This window comes from Eptatretus burgeri, chromosome 11 (assembly GCF_056783735.1).
Source record: "Eptatretus burgeri isolate ZD-2024b chromosome 11, Ebu_testis_v1, whole genome shotgun sequence".
NCBI lineage: Eukaryota > Metazoa > Chordata > Myxini > Myxiniformes > Myxinidae > Eptatretus > Eptatretus burgeri.
In genome coordinates, this window is record NC_140971.1 from 34473393 (window position 1) to 34492021 (window position 18629).

Genomic DNA, 18629 nt, shown 5'->3' on the forward strand with positions numbered 1-18629 from the left:
GCTTTTGGGCTCGATCCTTCCCGTGTGGTGTTAATTTATTTTTTTAACATGTACTGGATCCGTACTAATAATGACCACTGCCTTCGGTTCAACTTGCTCATAAAGTGAAACATCAGTGACGGTTGGCTCCAATCAAAAGAGAGTGATGGCTGGAGCTCCAATTTAAAGAGAGTGACGGCTGGAGCTCCAGTAAAAAGCGAGTGATGGCTGGAGCTGCAATCAAAAGAGAGTGACGGTTGGAGTTCCAGTCAAAAGAGAGTGATGGTTGGAGCTTCAATCAAAAGAGAGTGGCAGCTGGAGCTCCAGTCAAAAGAGAGTGACGGTTGGCTCCAGTAAAAAGAGAGTGACGGCTGGAGCTCCAATCAAAAGAGAGTGACGGCTGGAGCTCAGTAAAAAGCGAGTAATGGCTAGAACTCCAGTCAAAAGAGGAGATGCCTCAGGTGCACTTTCTACATGGTTCTTTCTGCACAGGCAGGACTTTTCTGTAGTCCCTTATCCATAATTATAACTTTTATCTCTCTCCCTGAAGTTAAATTCACGGTTTGACCTGTTTCTTAAGAAAATGGGTCTTATCTAAAATGTGTTACGTTGACTTGGCCCACCGATGAAACAGAATTGCTATTTTGGTGTTTTCCACAAAGGCCAATTACAAAGTCCTACTGGGAGCTTTGTGATCCAACGACCTATGCAAAGTCCCACAAGACTGCTCGTTTGGTTGGCTTGGAGGCTGAACCATTTATAATAGCTAAAGGGGAAAAGCACCCATGATAGCTAAATTAACTTGTTGGTCCTTCTTGAAGGCAGGATTAGAATTTAATACTTCTCCGAATTATATTTATATGTTCGAGGTACTCGAGATTAGTTGTGAGGGATTCAACTGCTGCCACTCTGTTTGTGGGACTTGTGGTTGGGGAAATGAGTGACATGATGTAGCTAGAATGATGAGTAAAATGGTGAAAGGAGTTTTCCATGGAGAGGCATCTGGTGAGTCTCCTGTTGCACCAACTCCATCTGGATTCAGATAGGCCATTAGTATTTTAACTTGCAGGTCCAAACAACAACGTGGAGTGCATACCCCTGGCAGGCCGAACAGTTTACGTTTTGTATGCCACTGAAAGGTCGGATCTGAATTCAGACATGAACCAAAATCGAATTGGCTTGTTCTTGTGACCTAAGCAACTCACCCACCTAGTTTTGTCATAACTCGAACAGAACTTTTTGAAATATCATGCTATACATAGTTTTGGCCCCTTTTCTCAATAGTGAAGAATCACTTAATAAAAAATTAAATAATCATCGGATCCGGATTCGGATCTTCATCAAAATCTACTCAATTTGTCCTTGTCGCACGCCCAACCTGTCCACCAAGTTCAGTCTGAATCCGTCCATAATTGTTTGAGATATCCTGCTCGCAGACAGACGGGTGAAAACATGACCTCGGTCCACCTTTGGTGGTGGAGGTAATGAAAGGGGGCGTGGGAGACGGACGATGAGAAAAGAGAAGTTGTGGATTATTGTGCACTACTGAATTATGAGGGTGCGAAGCGTGTTGAAGCCTGAGGAGTGAGGACATGTCCAGAGACACAGCCATGAAGGACCTTCTGTTTTTTAGGTTGAGGCCCGACGTCTATTGCTGTGATACGAGGCTCGCAATCTAGAATTTGAGTAATAAGGATGAAAACTACACCCTTGGTGATCAGGGATCAGACCGTTAAAGGAGAGAAAGCACTTGATTTGATGTCAGCAGCATTCAATTTTTGACGAGAGGCTGTAAACTTTTGAGAATCGGCAGTGTCAATGGAAACGGGTCACCGAGGTTAGAGTTTGGAGTTTGGACAGAACAATGTAATCAGTAAGAGTAGGAATTCGATATTGGTGCAGCAGAGTAGGGTGGAAGGTAGGATGGTGCCACCCGGGGCGTGCATAATCACCTCGCAAATAATTATATGCTTATGAAGTTTTTATGGGTCGATTATGAAAGATATGACGATCATGGGGATTGCAAACTAATTCGGAGAACCAGTGTAAATCCGCCCCCTTTGCAGCCCGAACAGCCAAGTACTGCATGAGGTTGCAGCGCTGAAAAGGTCCCGCCCATTTTGGGGCTCAACGCTGCAAAGCCACGCCCCTCGCGTGCTGCGGCGCTAACTCCGCCCATTGCAGGCCAAGAAGCTGCCCGAAGCCCTGGCCATTACGGGCCTCAACGCTGCAAAGCCACGCCCCTCGCGTGCTGCGGCGCTAACTCCGCCCATTGCAGGCCAAGAAGCTGCCCGAAGCCCTGGCCATTACGGGCCTCAACGCTGCAAAGCCACGCCCCTCGCTTGCTGCGGCCCTAACCCCAAAGCCCCGCCCCATGCTGTTGGTAGGACGTGCCATCATGCTTGAGGAAGGATGACCTGACCAGTGACCAGCTCACAAACATCAACACCACGTAGGCGGCACACACGTAACGCACCCCTGCGTGAACTTCCTGCCTCGATGCGCGGACGTTAATTGCTAAACAAGGGGAAACTGTAATGGAGGCCGTCTTTCATAATCAAACAATTAAGAACGTCATGTGCATACATTAATGAACTGATCTACCATCGGTGATGGGAAAGGTAAAAATGAGCTTTAAATGTTAAATTGTTTTATTTACATTTCTCTTTTTACTTACGAAATCTTTAGATTTCGTAAATATTGATGACTTCCGTCATCTGTTTGTTTGTTTGTTTGTGTGTTTGTGTGTGTGTGTGTTTGTTTGTAGGCACGATAACTCGAGAACGGAAGAAGCTACCAATGTCAAATTGCAGCACGTGATTCAGGAGGGTGATGGCTAGCGCTGATTAGATTTTGGTCAAAATCGGTCAAAGGTCAAGATCACAGTGAGGTCAAACATAATTCCGTAAATTCATGTGGAGAAATGGAGTATTTTTGCTTCGGTCAATGCTACTAGTTCGTTTTAACTTCGATTTTAATTTTGTCTTCGGTTTTTGCGATCGCTTTGGACGCTTAAAACTCGGTTGTCGAAATTCTGGTAAAAATCGGATGTTTTGGAGACGTTTTAAGATTGTATAAAAAATATTTCACTCGCCGCGTCACAGTTCGTCACGTGGTGCAGCGCGCACGAGCAGAGGCGTTATTGATCACGTAAAGGTTTTGCGTGTGTACGCTGACGGTGTTTTTGATAAAGATGGTGTTTAAAAGTCATTTTTTATCCCAATAAAGGTTATCGTCGCATGCCTGACTCTCTAAGCCGTTGGATTATGTAAAGATTGTTGATGGATGGCCGAATATTACGGTTTTGTGTCTTTGATAAAATAATATTAAATAATTGTGTGGAGAAATGGAGATTTTTGCTTCGGTTGACGTTACGATTTTTGATGGTTTGGTACAGAATCATCGTAGAAACTTCTGGTTTGCGTCGCTATCTTCTCTGGAGACAGCTTTTGTTAGACAAGGTCAGAGGTCAAGTTGACGATTTTGTAAGTGCCAGTCTGACTGCTTGTTTTCTTTTTTTTTCAATATTTTACCTCCTCCACCTAAGGTGAAGGAGGTGATTGATGTTTTCTGTTTGTTACTTACGAAATCTAAAGATTTCGTAAGTATATTGATGACTTCCTTCCTCTGTTTGTGTGTTTGTTTGTAGGCACGATACCTCGAGAACAGAGGAAGCTACCAATGTCAAATTACACCACACGATTCAGGAGGCTGATGGCTTGCGCTGATTAGATTTTCGTCAAAATCGGTCAAAGGTCAAGGTCACAGTGGGGTCAAACATTCGATTTTGGATGGTTTGGTACAGAATCATCATAGAAACTTCTGGTTTGCATCCCTACCTTCTCTAGAGACAGCTTTTATTAGACAAGGTCAAAGGTCAAGTTGACGATTTCGTAAGTACCAGTCTATGACTGCTTGTTTGTTTGTTTGTGTACAGGATATCTCAAAAAGTTGTGGACGGATTCAGATGAAATGTTGTGGACAGGTTCGGTGTGTGACAAGGACGAACTGATTAGATTTTGGTGAAGATCCGACTACAAGAATATTTAATGTGATTCTTCACCATCGAGAGAAAGGGCCAAAAATGATATAGTACTGCATCGCATGATCTGTCAAAAATCTATTTGGCCCGAAATGTTCTCATGGATCAGGCATTACGTAGTGGAGGCTCTATCGAGTGCCCTTCTCCTTTAAACTGCAACACTGATGTGAATGCTTTTGTATTCATATTTATAAAACATTCACATGGTTATTATAGCAATAAATGCAAACCACAATATGGCACAGGAACATATAAACAGATGTAATATAAAATAATAACATTAAATTGTGCTGTATTAAAATTAAAGTTTATATTAGCATCCTGAAAGTAATTTTGTCCATTGGCCAAACGTTGGAGGAACGCCAGCATGCTGGTGTGCTGGTGGGGTTGTGTGCTGGCGGGATTGTGTGCTGGCGGGATTGTGTGCTGGCGGGATTGTGTGCTGGCGGGGTTGTGTGCTGGCGGGGTTGTGTGCTGGCGGGGTTGTGTGCTGGCGGGGTTGTGTGCTGGTGGGGTTGTGGAGTTGTGTGCTGGTGGGGTTGTGGGGTTGTGTGCTGGTGGGGTTGTGGGGTTGTGTGCTGCTGGGGTTGTGGGGTTGTGTGCTGGTGGGGTTGTGGAGTTGTGTGCTGGTGGGGTTGTGGGGTTGTGGGGTTGTGTGCTGGTGGGGTTGTGGGGTTGTGTGCTGGTGGGGTTGTGGGGTTGTGTGCTGGCGGGGTTGTGTGGTTGTGTGCTGGTGGGGTTGTGGGGTTGTGTGCTGGTGGGGTTGTGGGGTTGTGTACTGGCGGGGTTGTGTGGTTGTGTGGTGGTGGGGCTGTGGGGTTGTGTGGTGGCGGCGCTGTGTGGTTGTCCGCCGGCGGGGCTGTGGGGCTCTGTGCTGGCGGGGTTGTGTGGTTGTGTGCTGCCGGGGTCGTGTGGCTGTGTGCTGGCGGGGTTGTGTGGTTGTGTGTTGGCGGGGTTGTGGGGTTGTGGGCTGGGGGGGTTGTGTGGTTGTGTGCTGGCGGGGTTTTGGGGTTGGGTGCTGGCGGGGTTTTGTGGTTGTGTGCTGGTGGGGTTGTGTGGTTGTGTGCTGGTAGGGTTGTGTGCTGGTGGGGTTGTGTGGTTGTGTGCTGGTGGGGTTGTGTGGTTGTGTGCTGGTAGGGTTGTGTGCTGGTGGGGTTGTGTGCTGGTGGGGTTGTGTGCTGGTGGGGTTGTGTGCTGGTGGGGTTGTGTGCTGGTGGGGTTGTGTGCTGGTGGGGTTGTGTGCTGGTGGGGTTGTGTGCTGGCCGGGTTGTGTGCTGGCGCAGTTGTGTGCTGGCCGGGTTGTGTGCTGGCCGGGTTGTGTGCTGGCCGGGTTGCGTGCTGGTCGGGTTGCGTGCTGGTCGGGTTGCGTGCTCGTCCGGGTTGCGTGCTCGTCCGGGTTGTGTGCTTGGCCGGGTTGTGTGCTAGTCTGGGTTGTGTGCGACTCCGGGTTGTGTGCGAATCCGGGTTGTGTGCTCGTCGGGGTTGTGGGCTCGTCCGGGTTGTGTGCTCGTCCGGGTTGTGTGCTCGTCCGGGTTGTGTGCTCGGCCGGGTTGTGTGCTAGTCCGGGTTGTGTGCGACTCCGGGTTGTGTGCTCGGCCGGGTTGTGTGCTAGTCCGGGTTGTGTGCGACTCCGGGTTGTGTGCTCGTCAGGGTTGTGGGCTCGTCCGGGTTGTGTGCTCGTCAGGGTTGTGGGCTCGGCCGGGTTGTGTGCTCGGCCGGGTTGTGTGCTCGGCCGGGTTGTGTGCTCGTCGGGGTTGTGGGCTCGTCCGGGTTGTGTGCTAGTCCGGGTTGTGTGCTAGTCCAGGTTGTATTGTTGCGGGCCGGGTATCAGCGACGAGCATGACCACTTGATGGAGCTGCAGAGCCGACTCCACCGAATACCCGGAATTTATAGGTCGTCACCCCGGACAACTCTGGAGCCGACGGGTCCCTTATCGGACCGAAGATCGTCAATAGGTCGACCACGTGGGGTAGGGTCGATTGCCAATTTCCATTTACCTAAATACTCATGTCGTCCAAACTACCGGGAAAATTCACCCTCAACGGCCCTTGTACGAGTCGAGCCGTTAGTGTGCTTGACCCGTGCGCAACCCGAGCGGACGGTTGCCGAAGTTCCGTCGGTCCGAATGTACATTTACTGTGGCAACAGCCTTTATAATTTACCAACACACGTCACTCTAAGCCAATGGAAGAAACAGCAACGAACTGATACATTTAACAAATGTATTTATTTATAATGTGGCAGGGGAGCACGGAAGAAGGCAGAGTTAAACGAATACTGAAGGAATAGCAATTTATGTACAAGCAGTCAAGCACTTATGCAGTTTTACTTCATAGACTGGCGCCACAAACACACCCACACACACACATACACCAAAGAACCGGTGACCACAGCCTTTATTGAGGCCTCCAGCTCAGAGGGAGAGGCGAGCTGAAGACCAGAGCTTGCCTCGGACCTGTTCGCCTCGTGCGGGTACATTGAGCTGGCGGGGTGGTGGGACTCGCGGACCCTTCGTGCGTGAGGCGAACGCGATCTCCACCCGTGTCAGGCGAACGTGATCACCACTCGTGTCAGGCGAACGCGATCACCACTCGTGTCCCCAGTTTCTCTCTTCTTGTTCACCGACAGAGACACGGCGCGCAACCAACTTGCGGTTCTTGTCGAGGAAGGATCTCATCGCCCGATCGCGCCGCCCCCTTATTCACCCTGTCCTGGGGGGGAAGGGGACGCCTCCGCCCTCCCCGCTCTCCCTCACTGGACGGTTTTGGCATGCAGAATCACTCGTCGCCCTGTCACTGGCCAAAATGAGTGGCAAGTCTGTCGATTGGCCCGGGGCGTGGTGATGTCACGCGGACCGCCTTTCTCACCGCCGCGGGGTCTGATTGGTTGAGCAGTGGCTACCTCACTTGTAGCACGCTGATTGGTCGAGGACTGCCGTGAGGCTCCTCTAACTCCACCCACCATGGCGTCAGCCAGAGCGAGGTGAGGGTGAGGGTGATGCTGGCGTTGTAGTTATGAGGGGTGTAAAAATGAAAGAAAACTCTGACTATCAAGGTAACTCACAGCGCAAGTACATTTATTCACCCATTAAACGAGGGACGGGGACCCTAACTAAACACACATACTTACCGATATAACTGTTCTATAGGACCTGTATGTTGAGTGCTCACGGCTTCCAGATTCGCAACAGTATGCTGCTGGGGTTGTGTGCTAGTCTGGGTTGTGTGCTAGTCCGGGATGTGTGCTAGTCCGGGTTGTGTGCTAGTCCGGGTTGTGTGCTAGTCCGGGTTGTGTGCTAGTCTGGGTTGTGTGCTAGTCCGGGTTGTGTGCTAGTCCGGGTTGTGTGCTAGTCCGGGTTGTGTGCTAGTCCGGGTTGTGTGCTAGTCCGGGTTGTGTGCTAGTCCGGGTTGTGTGCTAGTCCGGGTTGTGTGCTTGTCTGGGTTGTGTGCTAGTCCGGGTTGTGTGCTAGTCCGGGTTGTGTGCTTTTTTTTTTTTTTTTTTTTTTTTTTTGTATACCTTGGCCGAGGCTCGTATGAGAGCTAACACACAACTCACAGCAAGGAGGCATGAGACAAGAGGGGCGGGAGTGGAAGGGACAAAACATTGGGGAACAGACACAGGTGAACTGTGGAAGGGAGAGGGATGGGGATGGGACGGGGAACATGGCGAGGGGAAGATGGACATTAAAGGGATTTCAGGAAGGAAAGCAGGAGAATTGAAGGAAGTGGGCTTGGGTGGATTATCGGGGGTAGAAAAGATCGAGGATTTGGATGGGGGAAGATAAGAGGTGGTGGTGAACAGCTGTTTTGAAAGCCTGAAGGGAAGAATGGGAAAGAATAGAGTGAGGAAGTTTATTCCAAAGGCGGGAAAAAGAGGAATGAAAGAGTGAAGATGAGCAGTGATTCGTGATTTTGGTAGTTTTACCAGAAGGGGGTTGTTGGCGGACCTTGAGCGCCCTGTGGAAATGTGGTTGGGACAAATCGCAGAGAGAGCAGGGGGGCAAGGCTGGAGAGGAGTCGGTAGAAGACAGAAAGACCACCGACCAACCTGCGGTGATTGAGTGAGAGGCCCAAAGACTCAGCTTCATTGCGGGAGATGCCAATGATCTTAAAAGCCCTGGTTTCGACAGCGTGAAGTCGAGAAAGGTGGGAGGCAGGAGCACCAGCCCAGAGGGGAGAGCAGTACTCCATCAGGCTACGGACAAAAGCTTTGTAAGTGGTCAGGAGCTCAAGAGGGCCGAGGAAGGACTTTGCACGACGGAGGATTCCCAGTCGGCGACTGGCTTTTGAGGCAAGGTTGGAAATGTGACTTTCCCAGGAAAGGTCATGGCAGATAGTGAGACCCAGAAGCTTGAAAGAAAAGACTTCTTCCAGAGGATTGTTGAGAAAGTGGATGGGGGGTTTTGTAAACGGTCCTTTCGAAGAGACATAGTGAGAGTGTGAGATTTGTCTGGATTGAAAGACATGTTCCACGTGTTGGACCAGTTTGTGATTTTATCCAGATCTGCAGTGAGTGAAGAAGCTGCTGCTTGCCGGGCTGAGGGATGACAGATGGTACGGCAGAGGGTTGAGTCATCGGCAAAGAGAAATAGAGGATTTTCCAGAGAGTCCGAGAGATCATTGATGAAAACCAGAAAAAGAACAGGGCCCAGAACGCTACCTTGAGGAACTCCAGCCTGCACAGGAAGAGGGGATGAAAGAACTCCATTTAGGGCCACACGTTGACTGCGACAGGAGAGGAAGTCTGCGAGCCATGAGTGGAGATGGCCTTGAATACCATGGGCAGAGAGTTTGGTGAGTAGGGCAGGGTGCCAGACTGTGTCAAAAGCACGTGATATGTCCAGGGATACGGCTCGGATTTCCTGTCTGGCATTGAGGACCTCCATCCATTGATGGGAGAGCAGTAGCAGCATATCTAGGGTAGAGTGACCTGGTCTGAAACCAAATTGATGATTGGAAATCAAGCCATTGGAGAAGAGGAAGGATTTCATGTCTGAAGCGATGATGGATTCCATAACCTTGCTGATGATTGGGAGAAGGCTGATTGGTCTATAGTTACAGGGATCTGTTTTTGCACCTTTGTTAAGCAGGGCAGTGATGTTAGCAGATTTCCAAGCAGATGGCAGATGACCTTGGGAAAATGAGAGGGTGAATAGAACAGAGAGAGGGTGAGCAAGAGCAGAAGAGCAGGCTTTGAGGACACGTGGGCTGATGCCGTCTGGACCGGTTGCAGAATCTGACTTGAGGTTTGAAAGCAAGCTCTCCACCTTGTCAGGAGAAAAGGATACAGAGTCCAGGGACAGTTGGGTGCGACTGGGTAAAGTGGGTAGAGATAGTGATGGGTTTGGGACACAAGATTTAGCTGCAAACACCGAGTTTAGACATTCAGCTTTATCACGTGTGGAATCAGCAGTGCGGCCATTTGAGGTAAGGGAGGGGATGGAGGGGGAACATACACCAGAAACAGATTTGATTAAACGCCACCAGGATTTTGAGGAGGGAGAGAGGTTTGAGAGTTCAGACTTGAGATGAGAAAGATGTTGTTTTCTGGCTCTCCTGAGGGTAGCTACACACTTGTTCCGAGCTTTGTGGAAAGAACTGAGATTGCCCTCAGTTGGGTTTGCTTTCCATGAGGCAAAGGCAAGTTGTTTCAGGACAACTGCCTCGCCACAAGCTTCAGTAAACCAAGGGCGGGAGGAAGGGTAAGACAACTGAACACGAGAGGGGATAAATCTGTGCATGAGGGAGAGCAAGTTTCTTTGAAAGAATTCCCAGGATGAGTTGATGTTTGAGAAAGTAGTGATAGGAGACCAGTCTGTAAGTTTGATGGCTGCTCGGAGACCCTGCCAGTCGGCTTGAGTGAAATGCCAGACTCGACGGCGGTGAGGTGGTTCTCTGATAACAGCCAGAGAGATGTCCACTTTAATAAGGACGTGGTCAGAAGAACCAATTGGAGCGAAGGAAGAGCAGCAGATATTGTCAGGGAAATTTGTCAAAATCAGATCCAGAAGAGATGGAGTACCATTGGTTGAGATCCGGGTCGGGAAGTTGACCGATTGAGTCAGTCCCAATGAGTCACAGAAAGCTTTTGCTGATGTCCCATGGCAGGTGAGAGAGGTACCCACACCTAGCCAACTGGCGTGATGACAATTGAAGTCGCCACATAAGAGGAAGAGAGAGTTTGGATGAGAAGATAGAAGATGGTCCATGTTTTCGGAGAGTGAGGTGTAGATGGAGTCATCACTGTTCGGTGGACGGTACAGTACACATATAAACATGAGGTGGGAGTGGAGGGGAAGCCGAAGCCAGAGGTATTCCTGGGGGTGTGGGGGAGTGAGAGCAGTGCAGGGAGAGTGAGGAATAGAGTCTTTGATGAAGAGAGCAACACCTCCACCAGGACGAGGCTCAGGTCTGTCATACCGTAAGAGGGAGTAACCAGGGAGAGATACTTGGGAGTCAGACACGTCTTGGGAGAGGAAAGTTTCTGTTAGGCAGATAAAGTCTGGTTTGTCAGTGGCAACCTGCATGGAAAGATCTGAAAGGTTTGAGCGAAGGCCCTGGATATTTGAGGTCCACACTTTTAATGAAGAGGTAGGGGAGGAGGCTTTTGGTGCAGGAGGTGGAGGGGGCGGGGGAGGGTCGTACGAGGAACGAGGGAGGGAGGTAAGGAGGGTTGCTGAAGGAGTGTGGGGTATTGCAGAATAGCGAGGGGAGGGGGCCGAATGAGGAGGAGAAAAGGCTCTGTGGTGCTGTGAGAGAGGGGGGACAAGAGACAAGGAAGATGGCAGTTGAGGATTTGAGAAGGTGGAGTGAAGAGATGGAGGTGAGAGGGCAGTGGAGGGAGGCAGGTTGGTGGATGAGAGGGGGGCAACTTAGAGAAGGAAGAGTGAGGGGGATGAAAGGTGGGAGAAAGGTGAGGGGGGAATTTTTGAAAGAGGTGAGAGGGAGGCTTGGAGGGAGAAGAGTGGGATGGTTGCTTTGAGAGTGAGAGTGAGGGGTGAGGGGGTGAGTTGGCACTGAAGTTGGAAAAAAGAATGGTTGATGGAAAGCGAGCATCCATGGCAAACTGTGGTTTTTAAAAGTTTTAGGTCAGAGATGCGATTTAACACAATTCTTGATGGATGCAATGAAGGCGAATTCAGAGCATGGAGAGAAGAAGCGCTGTAATAGTTGGATTTTTTAGGCAAGGAATGAAGGAGAGGTCGAAATGAGAGCAGTCTGTTAAAATAGCAGAAGAGTAGTGCATTGTGAAACAGTAAAGAGTACCACATGTGTGAGAGAGGAAGATGAAGCATTATAAGATCGTTTTTGTTGTTAATATTAATGTATGAGAGAGTTCAACAGATTAGGTCATGGAAGTGTAAAAAAAAAAAAAAAAAAAAAAAAGAAATCGAGGAAGACGAGGAGGAAGTTAAGAGGAAGAAGTAGCAGAATCGGGAGAAGGTTGTTGTTGTTGTTGTTGGGTTTTTTTATTTTTATTTTTATTTTTATTTTTATTTTTTTGAGATAAGAAAGAGATTAGTTGGGAGAATGGGGGATGTTTGGAAAGTGGGGAGGATGAAAATTGAAGGTAATGGGGAGGATAGAAATTGAAGGTAATGGGGAGAAAAAACAAAAAAAAAAAAAAAAACGATCGAACACCAAGTGGAACCGGTAGGCCTCAAGCCTAGGACTAGGCCTCAAACACCAGGTGAGAACGTCGACATAAATACTCACAAAATAGCACGATTTTTGAAACAAAACCGAACTAGGAACACACATTAACATGTAGGTGAGAAAATTAAACAGTTAAAACGTGACAAATAACAACCGGAACTTAACTTTGAGAATGTCAGCAGGGAGCCCCGAAGGAGACCTCTTGCCGCTCAAAACCGGAACCGGAAGTCCAATATTGTCCAGTGCTAGTCCGGGTTGTGTGCTAGTCCGGGTTGTGTGCTAGTCCGGGTTGTGTGCTAGGTGGAGGACATACCTCCAAGCTTCACCATGCTGAGCAGTCTCCCTTTTGTATCCCACTGATTGTCTGGATCTGGATTTGGACCTGAACCAAAATCGAGTCAACTTGTTCTTGTTACTTGACCAGCTCATCTATCAAGTTTTTGTCCAAATCCATGCACAACATTTTGAGATATCGTTTTATTTATCGTTTTTGGCCCGATCTCTCAATGATGACCAATCGGTTCAAAAATCAATTCTCGAATCCGTATCCAGATCTTCACTAAAATCGAATCAATTCTTCCTTATCAAACACCCAAGCTGTCCACCAAATTTCGTCCGAATTCGTCCACAACTTTTTCGGATATCCTGCACACAGTCGCAGTCACAGACAAACAAACGGACAGACAGACAAACAGGGGGCGAGAACATAACCTCCGCACACCTTCGGTCGCGTATGTAAAAATAATCAAAGATGAACGTTAAATCCCTCTATCTGACTTCAGCACACCCTCTAATCTTGGCCGACAAGAAATGTTGCTCGACCACGATTATAATCGCAAACAAGTCGATGTTCGTGTTCAAAGCGAAGTTTGTGTTGATCGTGTGTCGGTGGTTAATCGTTTCGCGAACACCTGGATTCACCGATACAAATAACACCTGCAGTAAGTACAGTGATGACACTTTTATTCCATCATGACACACGACACGACTCGCCCTTATAATCACCTTATCAAGGTCTGACTCATTACACTTGTATTTCCATGTTCAAGTCATTTCCCAATGAGTGTGACGCTCAAAGCTAACCCGAAAACACCTTTCATGGAGACCCGTCGACGCCGCATCTCCATCAGCATGATCGACTCCAAGACCCAGCTGGACCACCTAAAGAACGTCCCCCTCCCTGTTTTTTTTTATAACTTTTCCAGGGCTGACCTTTATCCCGGGTTAATTATAGAATCGAGAGGTTTACCACAAGGACCTTCTACCCTTTCCAAGGAGTAACTGTTATCGCAGGAGTGCACGGTCGGGATTAGAGTGAGATGGGTGGAGTGGAGCGCAGCGGTTTACATGGCGGATAAGGCTTTGGGTTCAATGAAAACATCCCTCCATTATTAAACCTCGACCCAACAAGGACACACGCACAAGGACATTTGACACAGCAGTTGGCCATTTGGCACCCCATCTGACAATTCCCTGGAAGTTACGAGTTGGGATGGATAAAGGGCAATTTATTTTCAGAAGGTCAATATAACTCCATTCCAAACAGGTGCCTTTGAAGCTCCACTCCAGAAGGACTTTGGTGTTTTGATCTTCTGGAGGGAAGAAACCGTCCAATTATATCTTCACAAACAACACAAACACAACAAACAAACAGCAAAGAGAAAATTAAAGTTTTGATTTGTCGCTTGTGAAAATCGAAGATTTTTCACTGATATTGGTTGGTCGTGTGCGTTATTACTTGGCAATTTTTTGGGTTCGCGGGCACCAGCCTTGACCACTATCTTCGTTGTTTCTGTCTGTCTGTCTGTCTGTCTGTCTGTCTGTTTGTGACTCTCTCAAGAGCATAGCTCCGTGACGTTTGATGCGATCTTGATGAAACTTGGACACATGCTCGATATCATGGTCAAGTTGTGTCTTTTTGTATGAGGGGCGACCCACGCCCCTTGTGGGCGGAGCCACGCCCACTTGAACTTTTAATTTATTTTTTATTTATTTTCTCGATTTTTTTTTTTTCTCGCAATTTCATTTCCTAGAAGCTGTGCATAATGTCCATATAATAAGTACAACATATAAAATATCTGATTTGATTCGGTCAATTTTGACGGAAGAGATAGGTTTTTTTTTTTACGGTAGGGATTCCTCAAAAACTTCCACTAACTCAATTGTACCTATCGTGGCTTTGTTCAATAATGTCCGCGAACCATCGTCGCCTCCCGGCTAAAAAATTTTTTTTTCGATAAGTATGTTGATCGCTTCCGTTGTTTGTCTGTCCGCTCACCTTTAATCGCCTACAGGTCACAATTTGAAACCGATCTTCATGAAACAAATGGTGGAGTTGGTGGTCTGACAGATTCCTATTTATATTTGAGGTCAAAAGGTCATCGGCTCAAGGTCAACAATTTTTTTCAATTTTCATCCGATTGACCTCAACTTTGAAGAGGATTTACATATCAGGTCACTGAATTCAACCACCAACTATGTTCGAGGTCAACAAAAGGTCAACATTAGCCACATTTCTAAAATCCTCAATTTTAATCTGATTAACTTGAAATTAGAAGAGCATTATTGCATACCAGGTCATTGAATTCAACCACCTATTGTTTTTGACGTCGATATAGGCCAAAAGGTAAACATGGGCCGAATTTCTAAAATTGTCATTTTTTATCCGATTGACTTGAAATTTTAAGAGGATTTGCACATCAGGTCACTGAATGCAACCAACTATATTTGATGTCAACATAGGCCAAAACGTCAGCATAGGCCAAAATTTCTAAAATTGTAAATTTTCATCCAATTGATTTGAAACTTGAACAGAATTTTCATATCAGCTGACTGAATGCAACCACCAATTATTTTTGAGGTTAGCATATGCCAAAAGGTCAACACAGACCAAAGGCCAACAACTTAGGTGTAATTTCTAAAATCCTCAATTTTAATCCGATTGACTGGAAATTTGAACAGGATTTGCATGCATATCAGGTCAATGAATTCAACCACCAATTATTTTTAAGGTGAAAAGGTCAACATCGGCCCAAATTCTAAAATTGAGAGATAGGGCCAAAAACTATATATATATACATCATATCTCAAAAAGTTGTGGACCAGTTATGACAAAACTAGGTGGATGAGTTCGTTTGGTGACAAGAACAAGCCGATTAGATTTTGGTTCAGATCCAGCCCATCAGTGGGACACAAAACGGAAAGTGTTCAGCCTGGTGGAGGGATGCGCTCTCATGAGTGCCATTCTACATTGTTCTGCTTTGCCAAGTGTCGCTCTATGAGTGATTTTTCCTTGTCTGTCTGTTTGTATTTCAATCCCCTGCAGGTCACAATTTTAAACCGGTCTTCACAAAACTGTACCCCCTGGTAGAGTTTATCATAAGCAATAAGTGTGTTGTTGTTTTTAGGTCAAAAGGTCAACATAGGCCAAAGGTCAACAATTTATGTAAGGTTTATAAAATCCTCAATTTCATCTGATTGACTTGAAATTTGAAGATGATTTATATTTCAGATCACTGAATTCAACGACCAACTATTTTTGAGGTCAACATAGGCCAAAGGTCAACAACTAAGGTAAAATTTCTAAAATCCTCAATTTTCATCCCTTTACAAAGATGACAAGGAAATTATGCACAGGAGGAGGCCATTTGGCCCGTCATGCCTGCACCACACCGATTCCAGATTTAATAAATCCGTCAATACCCATTCCCTTCATGTGCAGCGTTTTTTGGCTGCTCCACTGGCACTCATTTCGCCGACCTCAGAGGATGACAGGCTGAGTCAACCCCCTGGTGTTAATTCAGTTTGAACTCAGGACTTGAACTCAGGACCCTAGGATCCCAAGCCACCACTCTAACCAGTAAGCTAACACCAAGTTATTGATTTCAAATTTATTTGAAATTTGAAGAAGATTTGCATATCATGTTACTGAACTCAACATTGGCCAAAAGGTCAAAATATGCCAAAAAGTCGACACCGGCCAAATTTCAAAAATTGTCAATTTTCATCTGATTGACTTGAAATTTGATAAGGATTTGCATATTTGGTCACTCAATTCAACTAACAATTATTTTAAGTTTCAAGCTATGCACATCTTTCTTGTTTTTGATGTTTATACAGACCATAGATCGATACTTCATTCCTACTTGGACTTGTGGAAGTTCAGTGTCTGACGGTAGTCCACTTCGTGCCCAATCAATGTCACACATTGTACATCATTTGTGCAACATGTATCACTTATTTCCTCTCTGATGGTGCCATTGTTACCAGAATACTGTACAAGAAGCCAGTGTCGTTTGTCTGACATGGGGTCCGAGCAAGACCTACATCCATTCCATCCAAGGGGACCATACTCTGTAGTATGTCAGAGCAGTCTCCTGGGCTATTGGGCATAATCCTGGATGGGTCGCCACTCCGAAGCAGGATACTCAAATGGCTCAATCATCCCAGCAAGCTGGTACTCATTTTGCCAACCTCGGAAGGACGACAGGCTGAATCAACCCCACCTGGTATTAATTCAATGGCTGGGTGGGATTTGAACTCAGGACCCGAGGATCCAAAGTCCACCACCCTAACCATTAAGCCAACACCAGGCATAAGCAAGACCTCATGAATAATTACCCTATCTCGTTCCAGACACCATGCTGCTTCACTATGCAGTACCTTTAGCGTTAATGATGTCATCACAGGCTTGGCAGGATGGCCTAGACGAGACGTACGCACATTTGCCTCCAAGCTGTCTCGCTTGGGTTTGAATGTCAGCCCAGCTATAAACTGTCATCCTGGTGTTTCACAGGGAGGGTGATTCATCATTGTGTGTGCCGTAACTCGGATGGACGTTAAACTGGGCATCCAGTCTGACAGGCATTAGCTCTTGTACACCAAAGATCCCACGGTGTCCTTCGTGAAGAGAAGGTGAGCTATTGCTGGCACCCTCAACAATTTCAAATTCCTGCCCTAACGACCCGAGTAGGAATGGAGACCTGACCAGGATTGTAGCCCAGTAATTGCTTCGGAAGCAACAACACTGTACATAGGACATGGTAGATGATGATGACGTCATAACTTCACCATCAATGAAATGCAAGACAACAACGATATTTTTCGCTTGCAAAACATTGCTCACAATGATTTTGCACATTTTTTACCCCATGCAGGAGAAGCCAAATGCAGGGTTAAGCAAATGGTTAATGTCCGTCCGTCTGTCTGTCTGTCATCAATTTATGATCGAGGAACAGCTTATTTAAATTGAATGTTATATTTTGAACACGAATCTGAACTGAATAAGAAGACAAGTCTTTCGTTTTACCGTACTTTGGCTCAGAATTCATCCGGATCGCACATGTGCAGAGAGGAGTGCGATAAGGTTGTTACTCTGTCTGCCTTGACGTCAAACAAAATGGAAAATCATTTGAAACAGAAAAACTTACTGTTTTTCAGGACGTCATAATGGACACACACAACAGACACCAATTACTAATGTGACTTGTTATATAGGGTGATGTCATAGACACTGGGTAAAATGGCGGTAAATTCCTGAATTAATTAATTTATCTGACATTTACAATCTTTGTTTTATTTAAATTTAATTATATGATGTATTTGAACACTGCAGAACACGAATTGTCTTCTTGTCACTTCCACGAACTTCCAGTTTTGCAGTACTTCAATTTAAATAAAGGTTCAATTTAAATAAAGGCGGTTCTTGGGTGTGAAACACACAACATGAGACACACACCTTGATGAGACCCCTGCAGCCAACACTCTGCACAGATACACACATTCACCCATCTGTACTCAAGCTACCTAAAAGTCCTGCCAATATCCCTACCTATATACCCTTCTCCATGCAATGCTTCCAGGTACCTATCTAATGCCAATTTAAACTTATCTACCGTTTCTGCTGCCACTACCTTTCCAGGGAGGCCATTCCATGCATTACCGACTCTCTGATTGAAAGTCCCCTGCCTTGTACCGTCTTAACTCTCCTCTTCTTTACTCTCAGGCTATGGCCCCTGTTCCTATCACTGTCTATTGTGTTGAATAATTCATCTGCACTTATTTTATTTTTACCTCTCATTATCTTAAACATCTCTATCATATCTCCTCATAACCGCCTCCTTTCTTGTGTATAAATCCCCGTCTCCTTCAGCCGCTTCTCATAGCCGAGTCTAGCTCGGCCCGGAATCAATCCAGTATCCCTGCGCTGAACCCTCTCTACGGTATCTATGTCTTTCCTGAGTCGTGTTGACCAAAACTGCACACAATATTCTAGATGTGACCCTCACTAAATTTCTATACAATGTTAACACCACCTCTTTTGATTTATAAATGATCCTCCTCCGAATACAACCGAAAACCCTATTTGCTTTACCTATAGATACCTGGCATTGTGCTGCCTGCTTACCTCCGGTATATATTACTAACCCCAGATCCTTCTCCTGTGTGACACGCTCCAATATTACCCCATGCATCCTGAAATCTCTATTGTCATTGTTCTTTCCCATTCCCAACACCTTCCACTTGCTCAGGTTAAATTACATTTGCCAATCTTTCACCCAATCTATGCAAGTATCAATACTTTCCTGAATATTATCACCACCCCCCTCTGATATCCACCTTACCTCCAAGCTTTGTGTCATCTGCAAATTTGGAAAGTTTACTCTTTTCCCCATTATCCAAATCGTTGATGTAAATAATGAATAGTAATGGTCCGAGTACTGATCCACGAGGTACCCCGCTACTTACATCCTCCCAGAAAGACATCCTCCCACTCACAGCCGCTCTTTACTTCCTACCACTAAGCCAATTTGCAATCCAATTAACTACCTGACCAGCCACTCCACAAGCCCTCACTTTGGCTAACAACCTCCGACGTGGTATCTTATTAAATGCCTTCTTAAAGTCTCGATATACCATGTCCACTGCCTTTCCCTCATCCACCCAATCAGAC

The 18629-nt window shown here is 46.4% G+C and overlaps 2 long non-coding RNA genes across 2 annotated transcripts in view; one reads left to right on the top strand and one right to left on the bottom strand.

Moving 5' to 3' along the window:
- The window catches only part of LOC147016828 (uncharacterized), a 53211-nt gene extending 40359 nt beyond the window's left edge, over positions 1–12852 (bottom strand). The window contains exon 1 of the long non-coding RNA XR_015049202.1: positions 12771–12852. This is a non-coding gene — a long non-coding RNA (uncharacterized LOC147016828). The remainder of the gene's footprint in view (positions 1–12770) is intronic.
- LOC147016830 (uncharacterized) lies at positions 2450–4272 on the top strand. The gene is made up of 3 exons (XR_015049201.1): positions 2450–2600; positions 3377–3464; positions 3629–4272. It is a non-coding gene; the product is annotated as an uncharacterized LOC147016830 (long non-coding RNA).
- Positions 12853–18629: the final 5777 nt, after the last annotated feature.